This window comes from Macaca fascicularis, chromosome 3 (genome assembly GCF_037993035.2).
Source record: "Macaca fascicularis isolate 582-1 chromosome 3, T2T-MFA8v1.1".
Lineage (NCBI taxonomy): Eukaryota > Metazoa > Chordata > Mammalia > Primates > Cercopithecidae > Macaca > Macaca fascicularis.
The window spans coordinates 171,081,547-171,094,983 of NC_088377.1; positions in this window are offsets into that span (position 1 = coordinate 171,081,547).

A 13,437-nucleotide genomic window follows, 5' to 3' on the forward strand; every position below is an offset into this window, starting at 1 on the left:
TAAAAATACAAAAATTAGCCAGGTGTGGTGGCAGTGCACCTGTAATCCCAGCTACTTGGGAGGTTGAGGCAGGAGAATCGCTTGAACCTGGGAGGCGGAGGCTGCATGAGCTGACATTGAGCCACTGCACTCCAGCCTGGGTGACAGAGTGAGACTCCATCACATACACATGCACACATGCACACACACACAGACACACACATCCACGCCTCTTTGTTTCTCTGTATTTTCCAGTCTGCCCCTCCAGTGTTGGGGGCAGTGGTTTGCCCTGTGACCTCAGTTCTCTGATGGGTCTAAGAAGAGTTACTAATTTCCAGTTCGTTCAGCTTTTTTCTTGTATGAATGGGAGAGATGACTTCTAAGATACATGCCGGACTGAAAAACAAAAGCCTTGATACATTATTATTAACTATAGTCCACATTTCAGGGCCAGGTCCAGTGGTTTACATGGATTACATGCCTGTAATCCCAGCACTTTGGGAGACCAAGGTGGGTGGATTGCTTGAGCTCAGAAGTTCAAGACCAGCCTGGGCAACATAGCAAAACCCCATATCTACAAAAAATACAGAAATTTATCAGGCATGGTGGCACACGTCTGTAGTCTCAGCCACTTAGGAGGCTGAGGTAGAAGGATCACCTGAGCCCAAGGAGGTCAAGCTATAGTGAGTCGTGATCGTGCCACTGCACTCCAGCCTGGGCAACAGAGTGAGACCCTGTCTCAATAAATAAATAAATAGAGAGATAGATAAATACATAAATAAAGCCCACACCTTATTCAAAAGTCCTTAGTTTTTACCTAATGTCCTTCTTTTGTCTCAAGATCCCATCCAGGACGCCATATGACATTTATCCATCACGTCTCCTTAGGTTCCTCTTGGTTGCAACAGTTCCTTGGACTTTCCTTATTTTGGATGACCTTGACAGTTTTGAGGGGTACCAATAAGGTATTCTGTGGAATGTTCCCCAATTGGAATTTGTCTCATGAGAAAATTATGATTAGACTGGGTGATGCGTTTTTTAGAGGAAAACCATAGAAGTCAAGTACCATTCACATAACATCATATCAAGGGTACATACTTTCAATGTGAATTATCACTGCTGATGTTGACCTCAATTGCCTGGCTCAGTCTGTAAAATCACTCTTTCCCCAGTCCCTTTCCAAACTGCATTTTTTGGAAGGAAGTCACTATGCTCAGCCCACACTTAAGGACGGGGGAGTTATACTCCATCTCCTTGAGGGCAGAGTATCTACATATATTATTTAGAATTCTGCATAGAAACTTTGTCTTTCCTCATTCATTCACTTGTTTATATCACTATGAACTCATGGGTATCTATTTTATACTTTGAATTACAATCCAATACCACTTCATCTATTTTTTTCTTTTTTGAGACAGAGTTTCACTCTCTGTCACCCAGGCTGGGGTGCAGTGGTGGAATCCTAGCTCACTATAGCCTCAACCTCCCAGGCTCAAGTGATCCTCCTGCCTCAGCCTCCCAAGTAGCTGGGATCACAGACATGGGCCACCATGCCTGGCCAATTTCTTAATTAATTTTAATTTATTATTATTTTTCTTTCTTTTTTTTTTGAGACGGCGTCTCGCTCTGTCGCCCAGGCTGGAGTGCAGTGGCGCGATCTCGGCTCACTGCAAGCTCCGCCTCCCGGGTTCACGCCATTCTCCTGCCTCAGCCTCCCGAGTAGCTGGGACTATAGGCGCCTACAACCGCGCCCGGCTAATTTTTTGTATTTTTAGTAGAGACGGGGTTTCACCGTGGTCTCGATCTCCTGACCTTGTGATCCGCCCGCCTCGGCCTCCCAAAGTGCTGGGATTACAGGCGTGAGCCACCGCGCCCGGCTATTATTATTTTTCTTATCTCCTAGAGCCTTCAGATGAGATAATTTTTAATTTTTTTTAGAGATGGGTTCTCTCTATGTTGCCCAGGCCGGTCTTGAACTCCTGGGCTAAAAAGATTCTCCCTCCTTAGCCTCCCAAAGTGCTAGGATTATAGGTGTGAGCCACCATGCCTGGCCACGTCATCTATTTTTATTGCCCCACATTGTTCAAGCTTTGGCCACTGGGAGGTCTTTGAGTTGGTTCCCATGTCCCTTTGTAATAACCACATCGAATGTGTGGTGTGTGTGTGTGTGTGTGTGTGTGTGTGTGTGTGTGTGTATGGATGTGTGTTTCTTGAGTACTTCCTTCTTTCTGGCACTGTAAGATATTGCAGGCTCAGGATACAAAACTGCAGCTAGATAAGAGAACTAAGTTCTAGTGCACTTAGAATGCCCTACAGTTAACACTGTAGGATGACTACAGGTAACAATAATATACAGTTTCAATATACATATTGAATACAATACAGTTAACAATAATATAGATAACAATAATATATAGTTTCAAATAGCTAGAAGGAGAATATTGAAGGTTCCTAACACAAAGAAATGATAAATGTTTGAGATGATGGATATGTTAATTACTCAGATCTCATTATACATTATACGTTGAAACATCATCGTGTACCCCATAAAATATGTACAATTATTATGTAAACTAAAAACTACAATTTAAAAAGGCACATCCAGGGCAGGCGTAGTGGCTCATGCCTGTAATCCCAGCACTTTGGGAGGCCGAGGCAGGCAGATCACTTGAGGTCAAGAGTTCGAGACCAGCCTGGCCAACATGGAGAAACCCCATCCCTACTAAAAATACAAAAATTAGCCAGGCATCGTGGCACATGCCTGTAGTCCTAGCTACTCGGGAGACTGAGGCAGAAGAATCACTTGAGCCTGGGAGGTGGAGGTTGCAGTGAGCTGAGATCGCACCACTGCACTCCAGCCTGGGTGATAGAGTGAGACTCTGTCTCAAAAAAATAAAAATAAAGTGCTATAAACAATCGCATGCAGGTTTCTGAGAGGACTTAAATGTTAAAATTAGTTTGGTAAATACCTAGCAGTGCGTTTGCTGGATCATATGTTAACACTATGTTTAGATTTGTAAGAGACTGCCAGTTTTCTAAAGTGGCTGTACCATTTTACATTCGCATCAGTAATGAATAAGAGTTCCTTGTGCTTGTTGTCCTTACCAGCAATTAGTATTGTTAGTTGTTTGGATTTTAGTCACGCTTTTTTTTTTTTTGAGACGGAGTCTCGCTCTGTTGCCCAGGCTGGAGTGCAGTGGCCTGATCTCAGCTCACTGCAAGCTCCGCCTCCTGGGTTCACGCCATTCTCCTGCCTCAGCCTCCCGAGTAGCTGGGACTACAGGCGCCCGCCACCTTGCCCTGCTATTTTTTGTATTTTTTAGTAGAGACGGGGTTTCACCGTGTTAGCCAGGATGGTCTCGATCTCCTGACCTCGTGATCCGCCCGTCTCGGCCTCCCAAAGTGCTGGGAGTACAGGCTTGAGCCACCGCGCCCGGCTACAGTTAAGTTCTTATATTAAATGTGAAGTGATATCAAATGAAAGGAGATTGTGAGAAAAGTGTACATTTGTAAAATCTAGAGCAATCACTAAAAATAACTAACTAACTAACTAACTAAATAAATAAATAAACAAGGAGGTTTAGCTAATAAGCCAATAGTAGAGAAACGAGGAATTGTAAAAGAAAAATAAACCCTCAGTCCCAAAGAAAACAAGCAAATGGGGAAAAGGAACAAGAAACACATGGAACAAAAAGAAAAGAACTTGTAAGATGATGAATTTGCCGGGCGCGGTGGCTCACGCCTGTAATCCCAGCACTTTGGGAGGCCGAGGCGGGCAGATCACGAGGTCAGGAGATCGAGGCCATTCTGGCTAACACGGTGAAACCCCGTCTCTACTAAAAATATAAAAAAAATTAGCCGGGCATGGTGGCGGGCACCTGTAGTCCCAGCTACTCTGGAGGCTGAGGCGGGAGAATGGCGTGAACCCGGGAGGCGGAGCTTGCAGTGAGCCGAGATCGCGCCACTGCACTCCAGCCTGGGGGTCAGAGCGAGACTCCCGTCTCAAAAAAAAAAAAAAGATGATGAATTTAGGCCGGGCGCGGTGGCTCACGCTTGTAAGCTCAGCACTTTGGGAGGCTGAGGCAGGTGGATCACCTGAGGTCAGGAGTTCAAGACCAGCCTGGCCAACATGGCGAAACCCTGTCTCTACTAAAAATAAAAAAAATTAGACTTGGCGTGGTGGCTCACGCCTGTAATCCCAGCACTTTGGGAGGCTAAGGTGGGTGGATCACCTGAGGTCAGGAGTTTGAGACCAACTGACCAACATGGTGAAACACTGCCTCTACTAAAAATACAAAAATTAGCTGGGCATGGTAGTGCGTGCCTGTAATCCCAACTAATCGGGAGGCTGAGGTAGGAGAATTGCTTGAATCCAGGAGTTGGAGGTTGCAGTGAGTCGAGATTGCGCCATTGCACGCCAGCCTGGGCAACAAGAGCAAAACTCTGTCTCAAAAAAAGAAAAGATGATAAATTTAAAGCCAACCATATCAATCATCAATCAAATAGAAACAGTGTACATAGCCCAATGAAAAGGTAGAGATGGAATGGACATGGTGGCTGAAACCTGTAATCCCAGTACTTTAGGAGGCTGAGTCAGGAGATTGTTTGAGATCAGCCTGGGCAACATAAGAAGACTCGGTATCTCAAAACAAAAAAAAAAAAGAGGAAAGAAAGAAAGGAAGGAGGGGAGGGGAGGAGGAAGAAAGGAAGGAGGGGAGGGAGGAAGGAAGGAAGGAAGGGAGGAAGGGAGGGAGGGAGGGAGGGAGGGGAAAATTAGCTGGCATGTGCTTGTAGTCCCAGTTACTCAGGAGTCTGAGGTGGGAGGAGGATTGCTTTAGGCCAAGGCTGCAGTGAAGTATGATTGCACCATGGCACTTCAGCCTGGGTAGAGTGAGACCTTGTCTCTCAAAAAATACCAACCAATAAAGTAATTATCCCTCCTAAAATAACACAGGAAAGTAAAAAGAAAAAAAAAAGAAGAAGAAAAAATTCCAAAGTAGTTCAAAAATTACACTAAAAACGTTGCATGACTTTCCATACTAATATGCAGACATTTAGGTGGGCAATACACATTTTTTAACACTACAGGAATAATGAGCTTAAGTGTATCTCAAGTTAGTATTATAACAAAGAGAAAAAGATTATTTCAAGTGTCTTTAGGCCATAGTCTTTTCTGTTTTGTTTTTTTCTTGAGACAGGGTCTTGCTCTGTTACCCAGGCTGGAGTGGAGTGGTACGATTATGGCTCACTGTAGCCCCAAACTCCTGAGCTCAAGCAATCCTCCTGACTCAGCCTCCTGAGTAGCTGGGACTACAGGTGTATCCCGCCATGCCTGGATACTTAAAAGAAATTTATTTTGGCTGCGCGTGGTGGCTCACACCTGTAATCCCAGCACTTTGGGAGGCTGAGGTGAGTGGATCACAAGGTCAGGAGATCGAGACCATCCTGGCTAACACGGTGAAACCCCATCTCTACTAAAAATACAAAAATTGAAACCCCATCTCTACTAAAAATACAAAAATTAGCCGGGTGTCGCGGCGTGTGCCTGTAGTCCCAGCTGCTGGGGAGGCTGAGGCAGGAGAATGGAGTGAACCCGGGAGGTGGAGCTACCAGTGAGCCGAGATCGCGTCACTGCACTCCAGCCTGGGCGACAGAGAGAGACTCCATCTCAAAAAAAAAAAAAATTTTTTTGTTGGCTAGGTGCCGTAGCTCATACCTGTAATCCCAGCACTTTGGGAGGCTGAGATGGGTGGATCACTTGAGGTCAGGTGTTCGAGACCAGCCTGGCCAACATGCTGAAACCCTGTCTCTATTAAAAGAACAAAAACTAGCCAAGCATGTAGTCTCAGCTACTCAGGAGGTTAAGGCATGAGAATCACTTGAGCCCAGGAGGTGGAGGTTGCAGTGAGCCAAGATTACACCACTACACTCCAGCCTGGGCGACAGAGCAAGACTCTGTCTCAAAGAAACAAAACAAAAAACATTTTTTTTTTTTTAGTAGAGACAGTCTCCCTATGTTGCCCAGGCTGGTCTCAAACTCCTAGGCTCAAGCTCTTGCCTCAGCCTCCCAAAGCACTGGGATTACAGGCATGAGCCACCGTGCCCTGCCTAGACCATAGTATTTTGACTATGCATCCTCAGTGGAATATTTTTTTAAAGCACACAAAGCTGCAAAGAAATCTCACACTTTCCTCAATAGTCTTGCTGTAAATAGTAATATTGATATTATTACTTTGAAGCTATTTTATATACATTATAAAGCAAATAGCTAATTGTCTTAATGTTAATAGGACTAATATTTTCAGTGCAAGAGAAAAGTGATATAGGTATAAAATCAGTAAGGTTAATTAAACAATTGTATGGTTAAATTTGAATCAGATATATCGATATAAACTATTTTCGTTGTTTTCAGAAACACTTATTTCATAGCACTGTCCATTGAAATGACAACCCAGTAGTCATGATCTCTTGCAGTGTCTAAATTGCAGTCTATAAATATTCCTTACTAACTGGAACCTGGGCTTTTTATAGGAATGCTGATTGTTAGTATGTGGCCAGAATGAGCCTGAAACATCTTATTTTTGCCCAGGATATCGTCATGCTACAGAAACCAAGTAAGCAGTAAGACACACGAACCATCATGAATACATACAAAAACAAAAGCAAAGACAAAACCCCAAAAAACCGCTGACCTGTACACTTTGAAATGGTTAACATGGTACATTTATGTCACGCGTATGTTATGAGCTGAATTGCGTCCCACTTCCTGCCAATTTGAATCCTCACACCCTAACCCTGAGTACCTCGGAATGTGACTGTTTGGAGATAGGGCCTTTAAAGAGGTAATTAAGTAAAAATGGAGTGAGGGCCCTAACTCAGTATGACTGGCATCCTCATAAGAAGAGGAAATTGGGCCAAGCGCAGTGGCTCATGCCTGTTATCCCTGCACTTTGGGGGGCCAAGGTGGGCAGATCACAAGGTCAGGAGTTTGAGACCAGCCTGACCAACTTAGTGAAACCCCGTCTCATCTAAAAATACAAAAATTAGCCGGGTCTGGTAGCGCATGCCTGTAATCCCAGCTACTTGGGAGACTGAGGCAGGCGAATCGCTTGAACCCAGGAGGTGGAGGTTGCAGTGAGCTGAGATCATGCCACCGCACTTCAGCCTGGGCGACAGAGCAAGACTCGGTCTCAAAAAAAAAAAAAAAAAAAAGAAGAAGAAGAAATTGGGACACGAAGAGAGAGAGAGAGGGAGAGAGGGAGGGAGATACCAGACACGCATGTGCACAGTTAGAAGACTGTGTCTGCAAGCCAAGGAGAGGGGCCTTAGGAGAAACCAACCCTGCTGACACCTTGATGTCAAACTTCCGGCCTCCTGAACTGTGAGAGAATACATTTCTGTTGTGTAAGCCACCCAGTTCGTGGGAATTTAAGGCAGCCCTAGAAAACTAATACAATATATTTTACCACAATTAGAAAAACCAACCACCAACCAACCAACCAAACAACCAACCAACCAACAAGAAAACCCTAAGTTGACACTTAACAGAACAGAAAGCTCAAAACAAGCAAACAAAAGTATGCATTAGCCACCTGAATGTCTGTGGTCTGCTCTTGAAGGTTCCAGAAAGAATGAGCCATGTCAACTGGTGTCAACATATCTCAGTGGGTCCTAGTTTCATCTGGGTCCTCAATGCTGGCGGTCAGCTCTCTTGCCTGCCCTTGTTTGGCGTCTTCTCCCTCCACAAGGCCTGTTTCACACCTTCGCCATTGCTCCCTGCTCCCTGTTAACAGTGGGGGGCCCTTCCAGCAGATGACTTTGTTTCTTGCCTCATAGAAAAGCAGGGACCAACCAGCCTGACATCTCTCTCCCTCCCAGGGCCCCTGCAAACACTCAAGTCTACACCATCTCCTGTCCTTCCTTCTTCCCCTCCAGTCTCTCAAACGTGGAGGTGTCCCACATCCTTTCAGTCCCCCGCCATTTTTGTGCTTTCTCACCTTCTTAGAACACTTTCTCCATCAATTTCTTCCTCTTGTTTTTTCTGTTTTCTAACCCCTGTATTCATAATGCTCCTCCCTTTTTTTTTTTTTTTAAACCATCACTTCAACCTCTTTTTCTACGGGTTCCTTTCCAGAAGCCTCTAACTAGGTTCAAATCTCCCTCCTGCCCAATACATACATGCTGCCTTGATCCCAAGCTTTCTCTAGCTATCACAACCTCTCCATCACTCCCTTTCCATCCACCATTCTTAAAGGATTCTACCCCAGTTACCGCTATATTCCCACTCTCCCTTCATCCTGCTGCCTCTTGAATTCTGGCTTTTGCTCACACCACTCAACAATAACTATTCTGACAAAGCTCTTTCAAACTTCCTATTGGATTGCTTGCCCTCCTCCGTTACTTGTGGGCTTCTTCTGTTTTATGCGTGTACAACTGGCATCTCAGACTCTGTATATCCCAAGCCAACACATCAGTATTTTTCTCAAGTGCACTTCCCTTCCTGAGTTCTTTATTTTTGTTAATGAAGCTACTGTCACCCAGCTCCATACTTCAGTATCATATTTGGGCTTTGGGGTTATTTATTTATTTATATCTTATTATTATTTTTTTTTTCAAGATGGAGTCTGGCTCTGTCGCCCAGACTGGAGTGCAATGGCATGATCTCAGCTCACTGCAACCTCCACCTCCCGGGTTCAAGCGATTCTCCTGCCTCAGCCTCCTGGTAGCTGGGATTACAGGCATGTAGCACCACAGCCAGCTAATTTTGTGTTTTTAGTAGAGATGGGGTTTCACTATGTGGGCCAGGCTGGTCTTGAACTCCTGACCTCAGGTGATCCACCCTCCTCGAACTCCCAATATGCTGGGATTACATATTTATTTTTATTTTATTTTATTTTATGTATTTATTTTATTTATTTTTATTTTTATTTTTTGAGACGGAGTCTCGCTCTGTCGCCCAGGCTGGAGTGCAGTGGCATGATCTTGGCTCACTGCAAGCTCCGCCTCCTGGGTTCACGCCATTCTCCTGCCTCAGCCTCCTGAGTAGCTGGGACTACAGGTGCCTGCCACCATGCCCGGCTAATTTTTTTCTATTTTTCGTAGAGATGGGGTTGCACCATGTTAGCCAGGATGGTCTCGAGCTCTTGACCTTGAGAACCACCTGCCTCAGCCTCCCAAAGTGCTGGGATTACAGGCGTGAGCCACCACGCCCGGCCTATTTATTTATTTTTGAGATGAAGTCTCGCTTTTGTCACCCAGGCAATGGTGCGATCTCAGCTCACCGCAACCTCCGCCCCCAGGTTCAAGTGATTCTCCTGCCTCAACCTCCTCAGTAGCTGGGATTACATACGCCTGCCGCCACACCCAGTTGATTTTTGTATTTTTAGTAGAGACGGGGTTTCACCATGTTGGCCATGCTGGTCTCGAACTCCTGACCTCAGGTGATCCACCCACCTGGCCTCCCAAAGTGTTGGGATTACAGGCTTGAGCCACCATGCCCAGCTCATATTTATTTATTTTTTAAAGCAATTTAAACTAGTTTTCTTCATTAGGTAATTCATCCAAAAGGTTCAAGATTTAAAATATTCAAATTATAAACACTAAAAAGACTCTCTTTCACTACTGACCCCCAGCCACCCCACTTCTCTTAAACAAGCCACTTAATGTCATCAATTCTATATGTATTTCTCTAGGGATATATAAACATATGTAAGCAAAGATGTTGTTTGTTTACATATTTCCTTTTTATGGCCAGGTGCAGTGGCTCCCGCCTTTATGGCACTTTGGGAGGCCACCTTGGGCAGATCTCTTGAGCCCAAGAGTTTAAGACCAGCCTGGACAACAAGTGAAACTCCATCTCTACTAAAAAAATACAAAAAAAAAAAAAAAAAAAGGGCCAGGCACGGTGGCTTGTGGAAGAATCACCTGAGCCTAGGGAGGTCGAGACTGTGGTGAGCCATGATTGTGCCACTGCGCTCCAGCCTAGGCAACTGAGTGAGACTCTGGCTCAAAAAACAAAACATATTTCCCTTTTAAAAATGCAAATGAGGCCATGTGAGCTATGTTCGTGCCACTGCACTCTAGCCTGGGCAACACAGTGAGACTCTGTTTAAAAAAAATAAATAAATAGTGCTCACTTTGGCAGCACATATAAAACCGCACATCTACAACCATCTGACCTTTGACAAACCTGACCAAAACAAGCAATGGGGAAAGGATTCCCTGTTTAATAAATGGTGCTGGGAGAACTGGCTAGCCACATGCAGAAAATTGAAACTCGATCCTTTCCTTACACCTTTATACAAAAATTAACTCAAGATGGATTAAAGACTTAAATGTGAAACCCCAAACTACAAAAAACCCTAGAAGAAAATCTAGGCAATACCATTTAGGACATAGGGATGGGCAAAGATTTTATGATTAAAATTGCCAAAAATAATCACAACAAAAGCAAAATTCTACAAATGAGATCTAATTAAACTAAAGAGCTTATGCACAGCAAAAGAAATTATCATCAGCTGGACATGGCGGCTCATGCCTGTAATCCCTGAACTTTCGGAGGCAGGCGGATCTCTTGAGGTCAGGAGTTCAAGATCAACCTGGCCAACATAGTGAAACCCCGTCTCTACTAAAAATACTAAAATTAGCTGGGCATGGTGGCATACACCTGTAATCCTAGCTACTCAGGAGGCTGAGGCAGGAGAATCACTTGAACCCAGGAGGCGGAGGTTGTAGTGAGCCGAGATCGCATCATTGCACTCCAGCCTTGGCAACAAGTTTTTGAAACTCTGCCTCAAAAAAAAAAAAAAGAGAAATGCAAATCAAAACCACAATGAGATACCATCTCACACCAGTCAGAATGGCGATTATTAAAAAGTCAAGAAATGACAGATGCTGGTGAGATTGCAGAGAAATAGGAATGCCTTTATACTGTTGGTGGGAATGTAAATGAGTTCAACCACTGTGGAAGACAGTGTGGCGATTCCTCAAAGATTTAGAACCGGAGATACCATTTGACCCAGCAATCCCATTACTGGATATATACCCAAAGGAATATAAATCATTCTGTTATAAAGATACATGCACATGTATGTTCACTGCAGCACTATTCACAATAGCAAAGACATGGAATCAACCCAAATGCCCATCAATGATAGACTGAATAAAGAAAATATGGTACATATACACCATGGAATACTATGCAGCCATAAAAAAACAAGATCATGTCCTTTACAGGTACATGGATGGAGCTGGAAGCCATTATCCTTAGCAAACTAATGCAGGAACAGAAAACCAAACACCACATGTTCTCACTTATAAGTGGGAGCTGAACAGTGAGAACACGTGGAGGGGAACAACACTTACTGGGGCCTGTCAGGGGAGGATGGTGGGGGAAGAGTACTAGGGAAAAGAGCTAATGCATGCGGGGTTTAATACCTAGGTGATGGATTGATCTGTGCAGGAAACCACCATGGCACACGTTTACCTATGTAACAGACCTGTACATCCTGCACATATACCCCGGAACTTAAAAAAAAAAAAACAAGTGGCTGAACATTTTATAATTGATTAATTTTTTTAATTAGTCAAAAAAAGAAGAAAAAACAAACAATAAATAAATACAATTTAAAAAATAAAAATGCAAATGATAGCTTACTACATACACAGTTCTATCCCTTGCGTTTTTCATGTACATATCTTGGATGTGATCTTACTGAATGCTCTCTCATTCTTTGTTATAGCTGCATAGTGTTTAGCAGTGTTTCTGATTTCTCTACTCTTTTGTCTCCAACATCTACTCAATGGCCAAGTTATATTAATGATGTATTATTTTTCTTACGGCATTTACATTCCCAGTGCCGATTAGTTTAGACTTTAATGCCTGGATTGCCACAACAGCCTCCTGTTTGTCCTCTCCTTAGCCTTTCCTGTATTTCATGCTATTCTGTTAGATTCATCTTAAGTACTGCTCTGATTATGTTATTTCCCAGCTTAGTAATTTTCTCCTCTGCTGCAGAATCTGATGCTACGTTCTCTCCATTTTTCTTACTGCCCCCTCCTCCTTCATGCCCTGAACTCTTAAGTCACACCAAAGAGCCTGATGATCCTAGAGCAGACCCTGTGAATTCTCACGGGAGTGTTTTCCATATTGTTACTTTACCGTGAGGTATATGCCACGAAGTCCAAAACCACCCTGTCCTTCAGTTCAGCTCAGACACTAACTTTCTTCTGAAGGCCTCCTGATCCCGACAATTAGTCCAGCAAGCTAAAAGTGAGCCTGGCAAGCTGCCTAAGATACAACATTTAAGGGGTTGCTCATTCTCAGGGTCATGCAAGTGCCAACTCTGCATTCACACACCCTTAGAGTGGGTGGCTTCTTAAATTTTGCCTCCTCAGTGACTCGCTGACCTCTCCCTAGTCCCAGCCTTACCTTAGCAGTCCTAGGCCTCCTCTAAACCCCCAAAGAGCTTGATTTGCACATCTCTAAGGGTGTTCTCTTCCTAGCCTGCACTGTAGTTATTAAAGTACAGACTTCATTTTCTCCCCACTAAGCTCCTTGAGGGCGGCACCACTCCTGACCCATACTGGATCCCGGGTGCCTCTCACAGAACCTCACACAAGCCCATGCGTATTTGTTACAGCTCTTTAGGTTAGGAGTGTCAACTCACCTGAAACCATGCTCAAAGCACTTTCAGTAAAAAAGGCAAAGGCAATCAGGAGCTATTCAGGAACTTAAGAAACCCAAAGGCAGGAATCCTGTGGGTCTCAGGAAGAGAATCAGAAACTAGAGCACTGTGGGGACTCCAGGAACTCCTGCCCCACTCCCGCCCGCTTCCTCTCTATCTGCTTCTCTGTGTGCCTCTGCCTTGCTCCTCTCTCCCTAATGACAGACTTTGTTTCTCACTTCATTTAGCGGAAAATTGCCTCTGCCTACAGCTTCCAAAGTTGGGTAAGTTGCAGCTCAAGTACACACACACACAGAAGGGCATAGAGAGACAGACAGAGATCTAAACTTCAATTTCAAAATCTCCATGAAAGGCTCTAATTGGCCCAGGTTGAGTTAGGAACCTGCTTCTGGACCAACCATCTGCGGCCAGAAGGCACTGCAGGAATATGGCAACCTTGGGGACCTCAGTGGTGTTCATGCATCTTATCTCCATAGCTCCATCATTAGTGTGATCAGCTCCATCATCAGCTCCAGCTTCCAGTTTCTGTATCTTTTAGCCAAACAAACATTCTAAATTCCCAAGACAGAGAATAAACTTTGCATTGCTTGGGTCAGGTGACCACCCCTGAATCACTCAGCAATGGGGGGCAGAGAGAGAGAGGGTCTCAAATACAGGCATGACTGGTGGAGGTCATCTCTGTGAATGGGGGTTTCTACAGAAGGGGGACTCTGTTGAACTAGTGAGTCATACCCAAAGATGACTGTTACGAGGTATTTGTTGAATAAATAAA